Consider the following 20,349-nt stretch of genomic DNA (forward strand, 5'->3'; position numbering starts at 1 on the left):
TGGACTGGCCAAGCATGTCTCCAGACCTAAACCCTATTGAGCATCTGTGGGGCATCCTCAAAACGGAAGGCGGAGAAGCGCAAGGTCCCTAACATACACCAGCTCCGTGATGTCGTCATGGAGGAGTGGAAGAGGACTCCAGTGGCAATCTGTGAAGCTCTGGTGAACTCCATGCCCAAGAGGGTTAAGGCAGTGCTGGAAAAATTGGATTTTTGTACTCACTGTAAAATCCATTTCTCTTAGTTCAGCGAACACAGCGCCTCCTTAATCTTGACCATTGGGTTATATTGCCTCCGCAGGAGTAGAACTAGGCAGAACAAAAAACACCTGGCTACGCCCATGGGCTGTCCTTAGTCAGTATATAACCCCCTCCCTGCTCTAGGTATTCAGTTTAGTAGCAAGCAGTAATAGAAGTATCAAAAACTTCATAGAGGGCTGGGTGCTGTGTCCATCAATGAACTCAGAGAAATGTATTTTACAGTGAGTACAAAAATCCCATTTTCTCTTTCGTTCATCGACGGCCACAGAGCCTCCTTAATCTTGACCACTGGCCCTAACCAGGACACAGGAGCTTTAACCGGTTCACAGGAGGCCCATTTGAAATAAAAAAAATTTAAAGAAAAAACACCCCTTAAGAAGGAACCTCCCTCTTAAACAGCAGCCTGCAAAACCTTGTGGCCAAAAGAAGCATCCGCAGATGCCAAAATATCTACTTTATAGAATTTTGTGAAGGTATGCACTGACGACCAAGTGGCCACCTTGCAAACCTGTGATATTGACGATTGATGACTGAAGGCCCAAGAAGTACGAATCGCCCAAGTAAAATTTGCTGTGACAGGGAAAGGAGGAACCCGACCCTCAATAGAATAGGCTTGAGTCATAGTCTGTCTGATCCATCTGGAAATGGTAGCCGAGGAAGCGGCCAGCCCTTTCCTTGGTCCCTGTGTAACCAAAAAAAGTGAGTCTGACCTCCGGAAGGACTCAGTGGCTGTCAGATACACTCAAATCGCACGAACCACATCCAAAAGTATGCCACGCAAATTCCTTGGGATGAGCCTGAATGGAACACAAGGACGGCAACACAATGTCCTCATTCAAATGGAAGTCAGAGACAACCTTGGGCAGAAATGCCAGACAGGGACGAAGGACCACTTTATCCCTATGGAGTACTAAATAGGGACTACGACAGGATAATGCCACCAACTCCCAAACCCTGCGGTCCGAGGTAATAGCCACCAAGAATGCCACCTTCTGGGACAATGTAGGTAAGGGAATCTCCCGAATATTCTCGAGTGGAGGTTTCTGGAGAACCGATAGTACGAAGTTTAAATTCCATGGCGGCAAAAAAAAGAGACCGTACAGGAGGAGCCACATGCCGGACTCTTTGAATGAAGGTACAAACTAAATAGGGGGTGGCTAGGGGTCGCTGAAAGAAGACTGCTAAGGCAGACACCTGGCCCTTGATGGTACTCAAGGCCAACTTCTGCTCAATGCCCCACTGAAGAAAAGCTAAGATCCGAGCCACAGAAAGGGAACGAGGATGAACGCCAATCGACTCACACCAAGAAATGTACGCTTCACGTGCGATGGTATATCTTACTAGGAGCCGACTTCCTCGCCTTCTCCTCTATCTCTCAGTACCTGGCTTTCAATGGCTAGACAATTAAAACCAGTTATTGTAAAACAGGGTGGAATCTCAGTCCTCGGTACAACTGGTCCTGTTTGAGAGGTAGCTTCCAAGGGACGTTTACGGCCACCAGAATGACCAAGAGACTTTCGCCCTCGGTCCTTCACAGGCACCGCAGAAGAGGAAGGCGTTAGCCCCGCAGTGGCACTAGGACGACTGCGGCAACCACCAGAGGAACCCACGAGATTGTCACAAGTCTCAGTTACTTCCTGTTGAACTGAACCTGCTGAAGGGGCCGACGTTTAAGAAGAAAAACTACTAACCTGGTCAGCATTCACTCCAGAGTCAGACCCAGGTAACCCAATTTCCTGGACGGGGCTAGAGGGGGCCTTGGGTAGTTCGGACGTCACCCGAACCTTTACAGGAATTATACCCGCACAAGGAGACAGGGCCCCCCGAAGTGGACAAACTCTGTTCCTCTTCTTTGGTACCCCAAAATTCAATTCGTTGACCCCCTTGACACTCACAAAGTCCATGAATCTGGAAACCAGCGAAGATGTCCCCCCACCCAAGCAATGGGTGAGGGCAGACCTTCGTGCAGAAGGAGTCTTGTCAGTGGATCCGGAGAAGCATGCTCTAGGCTTACCAGACCAAGATTGCTTGGAACTTCCTGGGGAAGACTTGAGAGATCGGTTTCCTTTAACTGCAGTCCCGGGAGCCCGGAAGAATTTCTTATGGACTGAGAAGGAAGACCCCCGTCTGTGACCAGGCTCCTTCCCTTTCCTAGATTGAGGCAGGAAGGTACTCTTCCCCCCTGTGACATCTTTAATTATGTCATCCAGGGTAGCCCCAAACAGGCGGTCGCCTTGAAAGGCCAGATCAATGAGAGCTTTCTTAGAGGCTTGGTCTGCTGGCAAATTCTTAAGCCAAAGTAAATGTCTAATCACCACCGCTGAAATGGAAAGCTTGTACAGCACAGGGGCTGCATCCAAGGCTGCATCACAAATATACTGCAGCCCATGGACCAACTGGTCCGCTAAATCAACATAAACAGCGTAAACCTGCTCGCTACCCAGACCCTGGCGCAAAAGCTTGGCTCATTCAGTTAGGGCTGAGGACAAGACTGGACGCAATGCCGAACCAGCCATAGTAAACATGCTGTGTGCCACAGCCTCCGCTTTCCTGTCAGCCGGGTCCTTAAAGGACGGGGATTCCCCTACCGGGATCATGGTTGCTTTATTCAACCTGGAAACAGGAGGGTCCACCACTGGTGGGGTAGTCCACTTTTTTTAAAAGTGATTCTTCAAAGGGGTAGCGTACAGAGAAACGTTTGGGGACCGCAAGGGGTGACTTGTTGTTCCCATTCCTTATAGGTAAACCTATCAAAATAAGGCAGATAAGGAAACACCTTTGGTGTGCGAGGTGACTTATGCGTAACGAAGGAAATAAGCTACATCCGTGGCCCTGTCAGCCACATCCTCCATCTTTAGAGTCCCCCGCACTGCAGTAACAAGCGTGTCCACCAGAGCTTTTTCACTTGCTGCCAAGACTGCGGAGGACTCCTACTCACTATCGGACGGGTCAGGGGGCAAGATATTAAACCCCCCTGGATGGGCCGCGTCCCTGGCATCATCAGGATCAGAATCAGATGAGACAGACTGAGCAGGGGAAGGTGGGGGATGTTTCCTCCTGGGTCTTCGCCCACACGCTACTTCCACCCGGTACACCAATGACTCAAGGACCGCCGTCAGCGCAACCATGGGAAGCTAGGGTTCAGAGGGACCTGCCACCTCCATGAGGGGATCGGTGGGTGAGATGTGACCCTGAGGCTCCATAGGGAAGAAGACCCTATAGTACAAAGGAACTTTGGCACCACTAAGGGGCCCCCCAATCCCCAGGATCCCTACCAGCAGAGAGGGAGATACACAAGGACCCCCAAAGACTCACCCTACCAGCGGAGGAGCGCTGCAATTCGGACCCAACAACACCATGGGCGCCATCTAATTCATATATCCCGGGACAGGAAGAGGAGAAAGGAGGAGGAGGAGGAGGAGGAGGAAGAGAAGGAGCTCCGGCGTCTCCCGTGTCTCACTAGCCTAACGAAAAATGGCTGTCATGACATCTTTGGCTACACAAACATGGCTGGCGCAAACCAAGGGAAAATGGCTGCCGTGATGTCATCGGACCTCCCAAACATGCCAGCCTTTTGACATGCTGAAGCATGCTGCCAGGATCCTCTCTGTGCCTTTAACATCGCTGCACCCTCTGCAAGGGGACCCCCCTCCAAAAGGTACTTTACTCCACCAGGCCGGGTGAGCATTTAAGGGGACAATGCTGTGCACTCTGCACCGCTGCGCTCTCAGCACTGGAACCCCCAAACTGCACACTACCTCACACTCCACACACAGCAGGGCATGCACCTAGGGGTCTACGCTGCACCCTCTGCACTGGAACACCCCCCCCCATACTGCCAGGGCAGGAAACACACCACCCATAAGAAGAATGGCGGGGGGATACCCCCAGGGGTCCCTGCTGCCTGCCCTGGGACTTCCACCAATCAGTGGGGGGAGGAGGAAGCCCAGCTTAACCAGGGGACTTTAGGATGGGAGGAGGGATCCTGCAGGCAGGTCTGACCATCCCTGGAGGGTATCCATGTCCAACCCAAACCACACAAAGGAGGAGAGGGGGGACTGTACTTACCTATCCATGGTGCAGGTGACCCTCCAGACAGAACTCTTTGCCACCAAAGTGGAGGGCTGTCGGCCAAGGGACTGCTGCGACTCAGACCAGAGCCCGTTTGTATGCGACCCTGTGAGACGTTTAACTCACGGGCCAGCCTCTGTCCGTTGAGGCTATGTTGCGGCCTACCTAGCGAGTAGCTGTGGTCTGCATGCGCTCGCTGGCTGGACTGGGGAGACCACTGGATCTAGATTATCCAGCCTGTTGCCCAGCCTGGCAGTTGATTGTAGATCTTCCAGGAGAAAATGCATGGAAGAAGGAGACAAAAAGCTAAATTTGCTAGGACCAAAAGATCCCAGCAAGGAACTAGGTCCTTACTCCTGACTAGACAGAAATAAAATTGAATACCTAGAGCAGGGAGAGGGTTATATACTGACTGAGGACAGCCCATGGGCGTAGCCAGGTGTTTTTTGTTCTGCCTAATCTTACTCCTGCGGAGGCGATATAACCCAATGGTCAAAATTAAGGAGGCGCTGTGTCCGTTGATGAATGAAAGAGAAATAATGGTGCCACACAAAATATTGACACTTTGGGCCCAATTCGTATATTTTCACTTAGGGGTGCACTCACTTTTGTTGCCAGCGGTTTAGACATTAAGGGCTGTGTGTTTAGTTATTTTGAGAGGACAGCAAATTTACACTGTTATACAAGCTGTATACTCACTACTTTGTAGCAAAGTGTCATTTCTTCAGTGTTGTCACATGTAAAAATATAATAAAATATTTACAAAAATGTGAGGGGTGTACTCTTGTGAGCTACTGTACATTTAATTTGTGGATTTAGCAGTTTGCCTGGAGTTTTTAATATGTAGCTACCCCCATATACATATATATTTTCAACATATGCCTACAAAGCAGCTTTTTAAAGCATAAAACAAACCAATTAAACAGTTTACATAGGTGTGAAACCAGATTAAATGTATTGTTGTACAATGTATGTTAACACACGGCACACTGAGTGGGGACCCCAATGCACAAGTACAGTAGATGCCAACAATTCCACACAGCAGCACACCATGAGACACATGGGAGTACATTGTGTTGCATGCCCAGTTTGCCATATATTGCCAAAGTAATGAATAGGATTCCTTAATGGAACACACGTTAACTTTGAGCAGTAACTGGCCGCAGTGGAATAATATAGGTGTGAAGGGGGTCTAAAGGATTGAAATATAGGAGATGCCAGGCTCCATTGCTGCCATCCACATTCTAGCTTCACTACTTAGTCACAGAACTGGGACAGGCATGCAGCAATAAAGTGTTGGGGCTCCTGGTTCATCTGGTAGTCTACAATCCTGGCACTACAACTCAACACCGGACTCAGAGAGTTTAAAAAAAGTATTAAAATTTCAACCAAAGACAAAAATTTTCCATTTTGGATAGGGTAAAGGGGGGGGGGGTTAACCACTGTCAGTTTTCTTGCCAGCTACCTCTCATTGGGGAGATTTCACTTCCTGTCCCATAGCCAAAACAGGAAGTGAGATGAAATTCCACCAAAGTGAGGGAATCCCTGGTTGTCACCATGTTCACCAGAACTAGTGTCCCTATTGGGAGATCTCTACTCTATTCCTGCTATGGTGACAACCTAAAATTTGTGACTCTCTTTCTTTCACTTTCATTCTTGATGATAACGGTAAACAGGATATAGAGGGAGGGTTAATCTCCCTAATTGGGGCAAAGACAGCCATAAAAACCTGACTGGCATTGTAATCCCTCTCCACTCCATCCAAACAGAAAAAAAAAAAAAAAAAAAGATTTCTTTAAGTGCGTTGATCTCCGCTGAGCCGGAGGATGACAGATCCGTCTCTGGTCACTGAGCGGGGAGGGGCCTGTCAGAGCGCCGTAGATTCCTATGGAGAGATTGGACGAAAACGGACAGCATGTCCGTTTTCATCAGATCTCAGCCGATCCCATAAGATGGGTGGCAAACGTACCGCCATACGTCTGATTTTAGCGGATCAGATGGCAGACACATCTCTGCAGACATCCGTCTCGCCATAGGAGTCAATGGATGGCCCGCTTGGATCCGCCTGAAAAACGGACAGGCGGATCTGAGCGGGCTTATCGTGTGAAAGGGGCCTTAGTTATATTTTATCCTTCCCCAAAACAAAACATCACTAATAGGCAAAGGTAACCTCTAAACTAGCCCTAAAATTAACCCTCAGCACTCAACCTACATTAACACCTGTCAAGGCATACTATGTAGGCTGCCACTGTTGAGCCCTTTTCTTGAACATGATAGTTTCCTGGCTAACATTAGTCACTCATCCAGAACAAACATACAGAAAAGGGCTTGTAATATTTCTCCAACTTTTCTGATCTGTTCTGAGCCAGTGACTTTACGTTGAAGCCAGGCGATTAATATGACAGCAAGGCAACCAGCATTTTCAGAAGAAGTTCGGCAATGGTAGCCCCCATTGTGGCTTTAAGACACACAACACAGAATGTAGAGCAAGCACAGAGGTGAGAAAGTTAGCATGAAGCCAGGATTGACAGCCAAAAAACTAGCATTGTCAGCAGATGTCAGTTGCAACTTTGTTTATCGGAACCTTTAATTTATTGCAGCTTACCAATAGTTAGATGTGGTGGTTGCATTAGTTTTATTTTTTCCCCCTTTATTTTCACCAGGTGATCCAACCAGTAAGTCTGATTTTTCAGCTTCCTTTAACAGACCGACGGTGTCCAGCAAAAGTGGCAGTTAGATGGTTGAGAAAAACCATTAAACACTAAAGCCATGTTTAATGGCTTTAGTGTCCGACAGAAAGTCAGACGGAAACTTTTCATCGTCTATTCAGATCGTGCGTATGCCTCATCGGACATTTTTTTTTAGAAAATTCTGACGGACCTAGAAATGGAACTGGTTCGAAATATTTCAGTCGGAACCAATTCCTATCGGGAAAAACGCTTGGCTGTTCTGACGGACCTTAAATGACGCTTGCTTTGAAGCAAGTACGAGACGGAAGCTATTGGCTATTGAACTTCCTTTTTCTAGTCCCGTCGTACGTGTTGTATGTCACCGCGTTCTGGACGGTCGGACTTTGGTGTGACCGCGTGTATGCAAGACCGCTTGAATTCCGTTGGAGAAACCTTTGGAGTTTATTCCGACTGCAAAACCGGTCGTGTGTACGCGGCATAAGGTTTCATGTACACTGGGCTTAAAAAAAGTCTGTTCTCTTGGGAGTAAAAAACGCTGATGTAGAGCACTTTTTGTACAAAGGCTAGATGAGTTTAGGAGAGTTTTACGTTTTTTCTGCCGGTAAGCTCCAATCAGAAATGCGAACCAGAAGGGTTTTTTTTCAAAATATGCCTGTAAACAACCTAATGTACATAGACACATAGGATAACATTGAGCTGCTTCTATAGGCAGAACACAAAATTCCTGTATAAGCAACGTTTTTTTAACCTCTTGCCGACCAGCCGCCGTCATTTTACTGCGGCAGGTCGGCACGATCCAGCGAACCATTGTAGCTATACGTCGGCTCGCGGGATCGGGATAGCAGTCGCGCACACACGATCACTGCACAGCGGGGGTGCCGATGCTCATGGCCGACGGTCGCGATGAGGCAGAACAAGGACGTGTGTGTGTGTGTAAACACACAAATCCCTGTTCTGTTCTGAAGCGTTAGAGATCGTGAGTTCCTATTAGCTAGAAACCACGATCCGTCACTTCCTCTAGGTCAGTCCCCTCCCCCTACAGTTAGAAACACACACAGGGAACACAACCCCTTGATCGTCCCCTAGTGTTAACCCCTCTCCTGCCAGTGACATTTTTACGGTAATCAGTGCATTTTTATAGCACTGATCGCTGTATAAATGCCAATGGTCCCAAAAATGTGTCAAAAGTTTCCGATGTGTCCGCCATAATGTCGCAGTCCCGATAAAAATCGCAGAATGCCGCCGTTACTAGTAAAAAAATAAATAAATAATAAAAATGCTATAAATCGATCCCCTATTTTGTAGACGCTATAACTTTTGAGCACACCAATCAATATACACTGATATTATATTATTATTATATGTAGACGAATACATATCGGCCTAAACTGAGAAAAAATTAATTAATTGAAAAAAAAAAAAAAAAAGGGAATATTTATTATAGCAAATATTGTCACTCTTTTTTTGTTTATAAAGCAAAAAATAAAAACCGCAGAGGTGATCAAATACCACCAAAAGAAAGCTCTATTTGTGGGAAAAAAAGGACGTCAGTTTTGTTTGGGTGCAGCATCGCACGACCGCGCAATTGTCAGTTAAAGCGACGCCGTGCCAAATTACAAAAAATGGCCCACTCACTCAGCAGCCAAATCTTTCGGGGCTGAAGTGGTAAGAATGCCGGCACCTCGGAGAGGAGGGGGAGAGGAGCGGGGCTTTGTACGCCCGCATTGCTGGACCCTGGGACAGGTGACTGTCTGATTATTAAAAGTCAGCAGCTACACTTTTTGTTGCTGCTGATTTTTAATTTTTTTTTTTTTTTTTCGATGAAACTCTGCTTTAACCACCTGACCACTGGGCACTTAAATCCCCTTAATAACCAGACCAATTTTCAGCTTTCAGTGCTCTCACATTTTGAATGACAATTACTCAGTCATGCAACACTGTACCTATATGAAATTTTTGTCCTTTTTTTCACCCAAATAGAGCTTTCTTTTGGTGGTATTTAATCACCGCTGGGTTCTAATTTTTCTTCATATATTTTGGCCAAAATTTATACTGCTACATATCTTTGGTAAAAATAACCCAAATCGGTGTATATTATTTGGTCTTTGTGAAAGTTATAGAGTCCAAAAGCTATGGTGCCAATATCTGAAAATTGATCACACCTGAAATACTGACGGCTTATCTAATTTCTTGAGACCCTAACATGCCAGAAAAGTACAAATACCCCCCAAATTACCCCTTTTTGGAAAGAAGATATTCCAAGGTATTTAGAAAGATATTAAGAAAGATGCATGATGAGTTTTTTGAAGTTGTCATTTTTTCCCACAATTCTTTACAAAATCAAGATTTTTTTTCTTTTTTTTTTTTTTCACAAAATTGTCATATTAGCAGGTTATTTTTCACACGCAGCATATGCATACCACAAATTACACCCCAAAACACATTCTGCTATTACTCCCGAGTACGGTGATACCACATGTGTGAGACTTTCAAACAGCGTGGCCACATACAAAGGCCCAACATGCATGGAGCACCTTCAGGCGTTCTGGAGCACCCAGGCCAATTCTGAAATTTCTCTCCTACATGTAAAAATCATCATTTATTTGCTAGAAAATTACATAGAACCTCAAAATATTATATATTTTTTTAGCAAAGACCCTAAAGAATACAATGGCGGTCATTGCAACTTTTTATCTCACACAGTATTTGCGCAGTAATTTTTTTAACGCTTTTTTGGGGGAAAAAAAACTGTTTTGTGCTTAAAAAAAACAAAACAGTAAAGTTAGCCCAATGTTTTTGCATAATGTGAAAGATGAAGTTATGCCGAGTAAATAGATAATTAACATGTCACCCTTCAAAATTGCACACGCTTGTGGAATGGCGCCAAACTTTGCTACTTAAAAATCCCCATGGGGGACACTTTAAAATTTTTTACAGGTTACATGTTTTGAGTTACAGAGGTGGTCTAGGGCCAAAATTATTGCTCTTGCTCTAACGTTTGCAGCGATACCTCACATGTGTGGTTTGAACACCGTTTTCATATGTGGGCGGGACTTGCGTATGCGTTAGATTGGCGGCTCTTCCTGTCGGGGGAGGGGGTCTGTGCTGATGATCAGCACATTGATTATCAGCACAGCCCCCTCAGATGTGCAAATAAGCTACCAATCAGTGCCCAGCATTCCCCCAATAAAAAAGCCTTCAAGTGCCCACCACAGTGCCAATCAGTGCCCACTACAGTGCCAATCAGAGCCCACCACAGTGCCAATCAGTGCCCAGCAGTAACACCTGTCAGTAACACAACAGTACCTCATCATCAGTGCTGCCCATCAGTACCACCTATCAGTGCCGCCTGTCAGTACACATCACACCCGCCTGTCAGTGCCGCCTGTCAGTGCCCATCAGTGCCGCCCATCAGTGCTGCATATCAGTGCCGCCTATCAGTGCCCATCAATTCTACATATCAATGCCCATCAGTGCCACCTGATAAGTGCCAACTCATCAGTGCTGCCTCATTAGTGCTCATCATTGAAGGGGAAAACAAAATTTTATAACAAACTAAGAAAAACTTTTTTTTTTCAAAAATGTTGGTCTTTTTTAGTTTGTTTATCAAAAAATAAAAACCCCAGAGGTGATATATATAGATATATCTATATATATATATCTATATATATATATATATATATATATAGATATATATATATATCTCTCTCTATCTATCTATCTATCTATCTATCTATCTATATATATATATATATCACCTCTGGGGTTTTTATATATATGAATAAATACCACCAAAAGAAAGCTCTATTTGTGGGAAGAAAATTATAAAAATTTTGTTTGGGTACAGTGTTACATGACTGTGCAACTGTCATTCAAAGTGTGACAGCGCTGAAAGCTGAAAATTGTCCTGGGCAGGAAGGGACAAAAGTGCCTGGTATTGAAGTGGTAAAAAAAAATTATTATTATTATTTTACTTTTTTTTTTTACACTGTCCCTTAAAAAAAAAAAAAAAAATTTGGACCACTTTTATTCCTATTACAATGTAATAGAAAAAAGCATGACAAGACCTCTTTAATGTGAGATCTGGGGTCAAAAAGACCTCAGATCTCATATTTACACTTAAATGCAATATAAATGTTTTCAATAAAAAAAAAAATGGTCCCTTTAAGGCCGTCGGGCGGAAGTGACGTTTGACGTCGCTTCCGTCATCCAATGGCATCGAGTTGAGTCAGGGCCATCATTCCCTCACTCGACTTCCAGCCTCTCAGGGGAAAGGACCGGATCGTCTCCGGCGCTACCGACGGCTCCAGGAAGTGGCGGGCACCGCTCCTGCCGCCGAAAAAAGTGATCTCGTGGTGAATCCGCTGTAGAGACCACTTTTATCTTAACGCAGACTGCCGGCTGTTTAAAAAAACCCCTAGGATATGGCAGCTATCTGCTGCCATAACCCCGGTATTTGACGTCAAAGTACCGACGTATAACAGCGATAATCAGCTATCAGCGCTTGTACTATTGGGCCAATACTCACCATATTTACTAGTTCATACCAACTCCCTCTCAAAGATTCTGCACTGAAAATACGTGCGCCGTGTTTAGCGATTCTCTGTGTAATTAAGCAAGGATGAGGATGACGGCCTCCAAGTCTGAGCCATCAAAACAAATCTGCACCAGCAGCTTCCACGTTTCGCTCCTAAGCGGTTATTAACCTTTGGGTGATTCCAGAGGCTTCATCTTTAAAGTAAGAGCGTGTTGTTCATTTAGGCTAGAGCAATTCTTTAATGATAAGCAGTGAGGTCTTTACTTCAGCGGGTTCCTCCACTGAGGGTTTCATACATGAGTATGTTTTGTGTCTCTTCCACACAGACAGCTAGCCATGCAAGGGTTAACTCCTTAACATATGGCTCGGTATATCACTCCTGACACAGTGGCAGCTATCTCCGGACGCAGAGGAACGTCTATTTTAGAAGATGCGGAAGGGCTGATCATGCATCGCTCCAGCCATGTTGCTTCATGACCTATTTCTATACTTGTGGCTACGCTTATCCTAACACAATATAAGCGAATTGAGATGCTCTCATGCTGGTGTGAGGCAACTTTGTATCTTTGATCTGTGTTCAATCATTAGAAAATGCAGCCTGTCCCAGTTCTTTCGTTTGAGCTAATCATATGATAACAGTTCCAAGGCAGATTTCATTTGTACCATCTATTCATTTCTTATGGAATTCTCCAGCAGATATGTAGAGATGGCTCATTTGGTTAGGAAGAGATCATATAAATATTGGCAATAAAGGCTGAATTCACAAAGCTATAAACAGTCATTATTGGCCATAATGACCGATTATTTGGCAGTGAAAGAAAGTGATTACTGGAAAAAAAAAAAAAACAGTTTTGGCAAAAAATATATTTGTTATAATTTATTGAACAGAGCCCAGGACCATCTATAAACATAAATATTTTGTATGTACCCCCCTGTGATATAGCTGAGTTTTGTGATTTGTGCTCAGCACTACTTAATAGGAGCATGTGCATACTGTCTATATGTTTTGTCTGAGTGTATGCAAGGTTTAATACACTACTTTTCATGCGGATACCCTATGAATTGGCGCGCATGTATACGCCTTTAAAACAACTTTTTTTTTTCTTTCAATGATCCCCCTCTGCCCCTCCTTCCTTTTTGCAGCAGAAAGTAAAATCTTGTAAATTTCTCCAAAAGAAAAACCACAAACCACCACGGAGTCATTTGGTGTCGCAACATCATGTACAAAGTAGTACTCTTATGGCTGCCCTTCTGCATCTCTACTAGTCTACTGAAGGTGGAGGGGTTACTGCAGGTCACTAGTGAACAGATATATGAATAGACAAAAACTTATCTAAAACTTATAGCTGCTGAGAGTCTCTAGTGACTCTGCTAAATCTTTGTCCCACCAACTACAGCTGTATAATTGCTCACTAACCATATAGCCTAGGATAGTAAGAACAGTGGGGATGCCCTGGGATGGCCGCTTGACAAGCACAGATCACGATCAACGGGTTGCCGAATGACCATTCCAGAGCACCAGTGTGCATGGAGCCAGTGTCGGCAGCAAAGGAAGCAGCCAGCCGCAGAGGGAGCAGGAGCCACTGCTACAGAGGAAGAATTGGCTTACGCGGCTCCTGCTCCCTCCGCGGCTGCCTGCTCCCTCTGTTGCCGGCACCGGCTCCATGCACGCTGATGCTCTGGAATGGTGAGTCGACAACCAGTTCATCGTGATCCGTTTCTGTCAACCCGCCATCCCTGAGAATTGGCATTGAGACTGCCCACTCTTCTTACTATCCTGGGGTATATATGGCTAGTGAGAAACAGCTGTCCTAGGAGGAGTAATACCAAGTGCACTTCGTCTGGGACCTTTTTAGCAGCCTGGAGAGCAATGCCAGCAGAAGCTAGAAGAGAAAAGGGTCAGTGTATTAAACAACACATACACTACTTTTGCAATGGGCATACTAGCACTTCTAAAAAAGGGTTATTAGGCTGCCTTTACCCCGATCTACCTGCGGCTTTGGTGCGCTTTCTGAAAGTGCACCAAAACTCCTACATGCAGGAGTTTTCTAGCACTTTCAGAAAGTGAACCACACTCACAGGATGTAATAGAAGTCTATGGCTCAGTGCAGCTAACCCGCGGGAAAGCCACAGATGCACTGCACTGCACCTGCTGTGTTGGTAAACCACAGCGCATCAGCGTGAAAGCAGCTTTATTAGGAGCTTAGGACAGTAAGTACTTGTTTACATTTGCTGTTGGGGGGGGGGGGGGTAAAAAACACATAGTTAATTGTGGACCGTGACCAGTTACCAAATTATTTAAGTGCCCCTCGCTCTTCAAAAGGTTGAGCACCCCTGGATTAAAGCATGTTTACTGTGTTCCTGGGTAACTTTCACTGACATCTTTAGCAAGACAGCTTTCACTTTATTGCCTCTCTGTAGCTGCATAGTGGGTTGCTTTCAAAACACTGGCACTAAATCATGAGATAATTGGCACTGAATAATCACATAACCATGTACTGCTGGCTTTCACCATATTTCACCAAGTTGACAGCTTTCACTACATTCACTGTGAGTGAATGTCAACATTCTGCAGGCTTTCACCACATTGGTATTGAATGATCATACCAGGCTTGTCCCCGGTTGAAGGCATAGCTCTCCCTAAGTTCTAATGCTTTCGCCGTAGCGATAGTGCCACTCTGGTCTGGTCAGGAGCCAGGCTGAGAGAAGCCCAGTGTGTGTGCTTCTGGAGCGGCAGTCCAGGGGTGCCAGAAATTCTCACTGTCGGGGAGCTCACGATAAGTTTATTATGACACCACTGCACACTTTTTTCACACCTGCCTCCTGGGCTGGGCATTTTGGCCGGGACTGGAGGAATTTTTATACCAGCCGAAGGGCCAGACATTGTATTATATACTGGCATGAAGCACTTATCCCTTACCTCTTTCCCTTTTTTTATTTACGGTAAGTGCAAGTCTTTTTTTTTTTTTTGCACAGCATGTTTGCACTTTCAACACCTTGTTTACTAGGTGTAGGTCCTCGGATTTGCTCTGAAAATCTTGGGGGGGGGGGGGGCACATAGCCTTTTAGTCAGGTTCTGCCCTTCCCATCAGGTTTCCCTTTGCGGGAGCCCCACCTAGTACTTGGGTAGGCCTGGCTTCGGCAGGCCTCCTGAAAAGAGGGGTCCGCCTGGTTTTGGCTGGGTGGACCACAAATACCCCAGTTCCTGTCAGGAGCCTTGTGCCTCAGGGGATTAGGGCCAGGGTTCTTTGTCTTCGGAGGAGGACCATGTGTACATCCTGCACACTTTGTGTGCTCACTTTTTTTGCACCTGGTGCTCAGTTTCAAGTTTGCTCACTGTACCAGAGCTTCAAAAAAAGAAAAAAAGATATTACAATGGAAGCTTTAAAGCAGTAAAAAACAAAACAAAATCAAAACTGTATTGCAGCTCACCAATCATTAGATGTGGTGGCTGCATCAGTTTTCATTTCTTTGGCTTTTCCCCCTATTTTCACCTGGTGATCAGGCCAGTAACACCAGTCCTGTATTATAGTGAGACACAACTCTGGAGGAATGAGTAGAAGAGGCACAGCAGACAGCAGCATTGTGAACTGGGGGGGGGTGTTTAAATATATTAGCAGATTTAGGATTACTAACAAATTGAAGCCAAACCCCAGCTAACACTTTATAATCAGTTATCAGTTTAATTTTGGGATAAAAGTTTTGCATTAATAAAAGCTGACCATTTTTTTCACCTCTGCCAGTGTTAGGCCCCTTTCACATGAGCCTGACTCCGTTGAACTCCAGGTTTGCTCAGCAGGTACATGTCCGCTCCGCTCAGTTTATGTAGACCGGACACAGCCCGCTCTGCTCTATGGGCAGTCGGATGTAAACGGACCAGCTATTTACACCCAACTGCCCTCTGATCTGATCAGAGGGGAACGCATCCCCTTACATTTGTTTTTGTCAGGTCAGATTGGAGAAACCTGCATCCAATTCGCATAGGTGTGAACCCAGCCTTAAGAAGAACTCTGGCTTGCACCTAAACTGGTGGTTTAACATAACTATCATGTGACCTTAGAAAAACTTCAGACACCTTAAAGTGGAGTTCCACCCAAAAATGGAACTTACGCTTTAAGTGATGGTGACCTCCTGACATGCCACATTTGGCATGTAATTTTTTGTGGGGGAGCAGATACCCTCTTTTTAGAGGCATCCAACTCCCACTTCCTCCTGGGGCTCCATGGCACCAGAAGGAAGTTCACCTCTCCCCCCTCCCTCCCTGGGACGCGTCACAGGACCCAGAAGATTGCCCGATTATCAGCGCAGCTTGGGCGCCAACAGTAAGAATGCCAGAGCTGTGGAGAGGAGGGGGAGAGGAGTGAGGCTTTGTACGCCCGCATCTCTGGACCGTGGGACAAGTGAGTGTCTGATTATTAAAAGTCAGCAGCTACATTTTTTGTAGCTGCTAACTTTTATTTTATATTTTCGGCTGAACTCGGCTTTAAGAGCCCTTTTCACACTGGGGCGGTTTGCAGGCGCTATTGCGCTAATAATAGCGCCTGCAAACCGACCCGAAAGTGCCGCTGCCTTAATTCCAGTGTGAAAGCCCCGAGGGCTTTCACACTGGAGCGATGCGCTGGCAGGACGGTAAAACAAGTCCTGCTAGCATCATCTTCGGAGCGGTGAAGGAGCGGTGAAGGAGCGGAGTGTATACCACTCCTTTACCGCTCCTGCCCATTGAAATCAATGGGACGGCGCGGCTATACCGCCGGCAAAGCGCCTCTGCAGAGGCGCTTTGCGGTGGTTTTTAACCATTTCTCGGCCGCTAGCGGGGGGTAAAACCGCCCCGCTAGTGGCCGCATACCGACGGAAAAGCACCCCTTACAATAGCGGCGCTTTACCGCCGACGCCCACCCCAGTGTGAAAGGGCTCTAACAGTATATGACAGTCATGTGGATGGACTACAAATATTAGAAGTGGTGTGTGGCTCCTCCTCTTCCTCCCCCTTTGCATAGCTGAAGAGGTCTGAATCAGGGAAAAAAACATCTGTGATAAAAATAGGAAATAAAATTATTTGCTCCGCTGGTATCGCAGTAAAGTTATGGTATAAATCTTGCTTTAGTATTAGGGGTTAAGTTGTGGGCAACAATCTGTTCCATTACTTTTTTAAGTGTGATAAATTACCGTTTGTAAAGTATTTGTGAACATAAGATACAGATAGAGACACTTTTTAAAACAGTTATACCTAGGCAGGCACAATAACTGTATTTGCTTAGTTTCAAAAATGACTTTTCTAACCTTTATTACAATGTTAACAAGTTCTATCATGTGACCATACATCTCTTTATTCTGATTATTATTATTTAAGGTACTTATATAGTGCCGTCAATTTACGCAGCGCTTTACATATACATTGTACATTCACATCAGTTCCTACCCTCAAGGAGCTTACAATCTAAGGTCCCTCACATCCATACTAGGGACAATTTAGACAGAAGCCAATTAACGTACCAGCATGTCTTTTTGGAGGGTGGGAGGAAACCGGAGTACATGGAATGCAAACTCCAGGCAGGTAGTGTCGTGGTTGCGATTCGAACCAGCGACCCCTTTTTACTGCTAGGCGAGAGTGCTACCCACTACACCACTGTGCCACCCTCTGATAGTGGGGGGTTGGGGTTACTGGACTCTGTAGACACATAGGGGTTGATTTACTAAAACTGGAGAGTGCAAAATCTTGTGCATTTCTGCATAGAACCCCATCAGCTTCCAGTTTTTTTGTCAGAGCTTAAGGGGAAGCTCTGCTAGTCTGCCTCCTCCCTCCCTCCGCTCCCACATCTGGCACCGTTTGCGGGGGAGTGGGTACCTGGCTTTGACAGGTACCCGCTCCCACTTCCGGCTGACTTCGCCGCGGCAACCACAGCCAGAGGTTCGGCCCCCTTCCTCCTTCTCCCGCCGCCGGGCCATTCCCAAAGTGCAGTGCACTTAGTGCATGCACAGTAGCTAACCGGCTGTGAAGTCGCAAGGCTTCACTACTTGTTTCCCTTAGCCGAGATGGCAGCGGCAGCACTCAAGAGCCGACTGAAGAATTGGCTCGGGTGAGGACACCGCTGAATGCCTGGACAGGTAAGTGCCCTAATATTATAAGTCAGCAGCTACAGTATTTGTACATGCTGACTTTAATTTTTTTAGGGGGGAGCCTGGAGCTTCTCTTTAACTGAACAAGCTGAAGTTAGAAGCTGACTGGCTACCATGTACAGCTGCGCCAGATATTGCACTCTTCAGGTTTAGTAAATCAACCCCACAGTGTGCCAATATTCCATACTCTGTTCAGCCTGAGGCAAGATGCAGGCTTTGCTTGAGTAGGGGGCATGTTCAATACACATACTGTGATAGGGAGGGGGTGTGTGTTAGAGGCAAGCTGTGATTGGTCAGGGGGTGTGGTTGCTGAACAAATTATCCAATAAAGGCATGTTGTGTGTCTGCACAGTGTCCTGTACCTCTGAATGGTGAGCCAAAGAATGCAAACTGACCACACTAACATAAATCAGCTTCTATTCTTTGAGTAGTCAGTTCAGAACAAGGAAGAAAGGTGGCTGACAGGATCAACCAAGTACTTCAGATGAATTAAGTACATGAAAATGATAGAGACTATGATTTACAAAATATTCATATGTGAAAACACAAATAGAAACAAAAATTACATATTTAGGGTAACACATGTAAGGGTTTACGTGATGAACAGCTAAGCCAAGTTTCAGCAGCCAGAAACAAACGCGCTTATTAATTATTGGACTGCGTTTTAGTTTCAACAATGGGAGCTTTTTTCTCTGAATTTTAACAACGATCTCCTGATTTTCATTTAGGTCAGCATTCTGTCTTAAACAAAAATCTGATCCATCCAAAGAACCAATGCTGTGCTTGGCTGCTACAGCACTTAAAGGGTTAGCCCAGCTCACAAAGTAACGTTACTAGAGTCTAGACGTATGTGACAAGTGACACTTCTGCCTCCCATTAGCTGTGTGCAGCTAGAGGTACAGTGTCTTGTCTTGTGAAGTCAAATGAGCCAGTTATAGCTCCTTACAGCTGCGTTTGGAGTGCAAGCTTAGTGGGTCAGCATCACTCTGTTTAGGCAACTTCACACATTCCTGTAAACTCCTGTCGTCTGTTCCCCCCATCTGAATGGCAAAAGTGCAGCTGTAATGAAAAGAGAGGCACCTACCTGCCAGGAGTGCCCATCCAAGAGGCGGCAAAGGAAACAGCTGGGACGCCACTGTCAGGGATGACCAGGCCTCGCTGCCAGGCACCCAGACAAGCTCTCTCTCTCTCTGGAGCTTCAGACTCACAGCTACAAAGAGCGGCAGCAGGAAGTAATTCCAGCACATGGACTTTCTCTGACCTCACCCTCCATGGCAACAGGGAATTTAAAGGGACAGCTTTCCCCATCCTGTTTTGGGACAAAACAAAACGCAATCAAATGTATTTGTCTGATTGGAGGTTAATTAAAACATTGATCAAAAGTGGAAAAAAAATGGGCTCACAGTCTACAGCTAATCAAAGGTATAAGACCTAGGTCTAGAGACGTGAGACATCTAGTACATTTAACGCTGGCACCGATTTTCCATATGATAATTTTTATTGATCGGGTGTAAAAAAAACAAACCGTACACAGAACACGGAAATGCAATTATTTTAGTAAATATAAACCGCTATATACTACTCATCAGCAGTATATAGCACTCTTGTGACTTCTTTAAGTGTCTGGTTAAAGTTTGTAGGAGGAGTTTTCATTCTACTCTGACAGTCCTTTGAGACTGCATGATCCGACCCTCTGTCTGGACAGTGCTGATTGGCCCTGTGCTGATCACATAACCCTCCCAAGCAAAAAAAAAACAAAACAAAAAAACCTCTAGCAATACACACCAAACTGAGCATGTGCAGAGGAGATGGATTGGGGACAGTGGAAGAAGGGGAGGATTAGAGAAGACAGGATCAAACAGCCTTTTTTGCATAATGTGGAGGATTAACCTCTTAGGTTCCACAGTGAGTATAACAAGCATGCTTTACTGCATATACATACTGATTTCACTGTTGTGGGTTTATTAACACTTTAAATGACCAGACTTTTTTGATGCGCTTTTCAGCTCAATTCAATACCAGGCACAAGGAGTTAGAATACTAGAACAATGGTATCTGGTATCAATGGTAACGATGGTATCTGCTAGATTTGATCTAAATCTGGGATTATCAAATGATCAGATTGAAAAACGTATGAGTCTGGCCAACACAGAAAAAATGTTGTCAAGAAAATCGATCTGCAAAGCTGGAAATTTTCATCTGTTTTTCCTTAGTTGAACAAATGAAATGTCTGTTTAACTGTCTTTGAAATGACTGGATGATCTAATATGGCTTCACATTTCCTGGAAGGATCAGTCTGATATCACCAATGTCCAATACATACAAACACAATTTATTTTTGTGTAACCTTTAATTTGGGAAGAAGCTCATTCACTAGTCTGGCACGACTTGGGTGGCCTAATGCCAGCAATACACTGGGCAATTTTTTTGCAACAGCAATCTGTCATCCGCAATTTAATTTGTCATCTAGAAACTTTGATATTGATTAAAACACATGCAGTGTCAATGAAAGGTTCATTTCCACATTTTTTCAGAAACTGGAATTGGATTAAAAACAAAGTGTGTCTAAGTATGGCAGCAAAAGACTAATGGCCAGATGCAAAACCACCAACAAGAATGTTAGGTGTATGCTTGGCATAAGCAATAGGCTCATATTGGCAGCCCCATCAGCACCA

The 20,349-nt window shown here is 45.2% G+C and overlaps 1 protein-coding gene across 4 annotated transcripts in view; it reads right to left on the bottom strand.

The window, feature by feature from the left end:
- The window catches only part of NACC2 (NACC family member 2), a 250,949-nt gene extending 232,038 nt beyond the window's left edge, over positions 1–18,911 (bottom strand). For 2 of the 4 annotated variants that reach the window (XM_073599632.1, XM_073599628.1), the window contains exon 1: positions 18,759–18,911. The gene's annotated coding sequence lies outside the window, so the exon portion shown is untranslated. The remainder of the gene's footprint in view (positions 1–18,758) is intronic. The other 2 variants (XM_073599634.1, XM_073599629.1) reach the window with 1 other exon arrangement.
- Between the last annotated feature and the right edge of the window lie 1,438 nt (positions 18,912–20,349).

This window comes from Aquarana catesbeiana, linkage group LG09 (genome assembly GCF_042186555.1).
Source record: "Aquarana catesbeiana isolate 2022-GZ linkage group LG09, ASM4218655v1, whole genome shotgun sequence".
In the NCBI taxonomy this organism is placed as follows: Eukaryota; Metazoa; Chordata; class Amphibia; order Anura; family Ranidae; genus Aquarana; species Aquarana catesbeiana.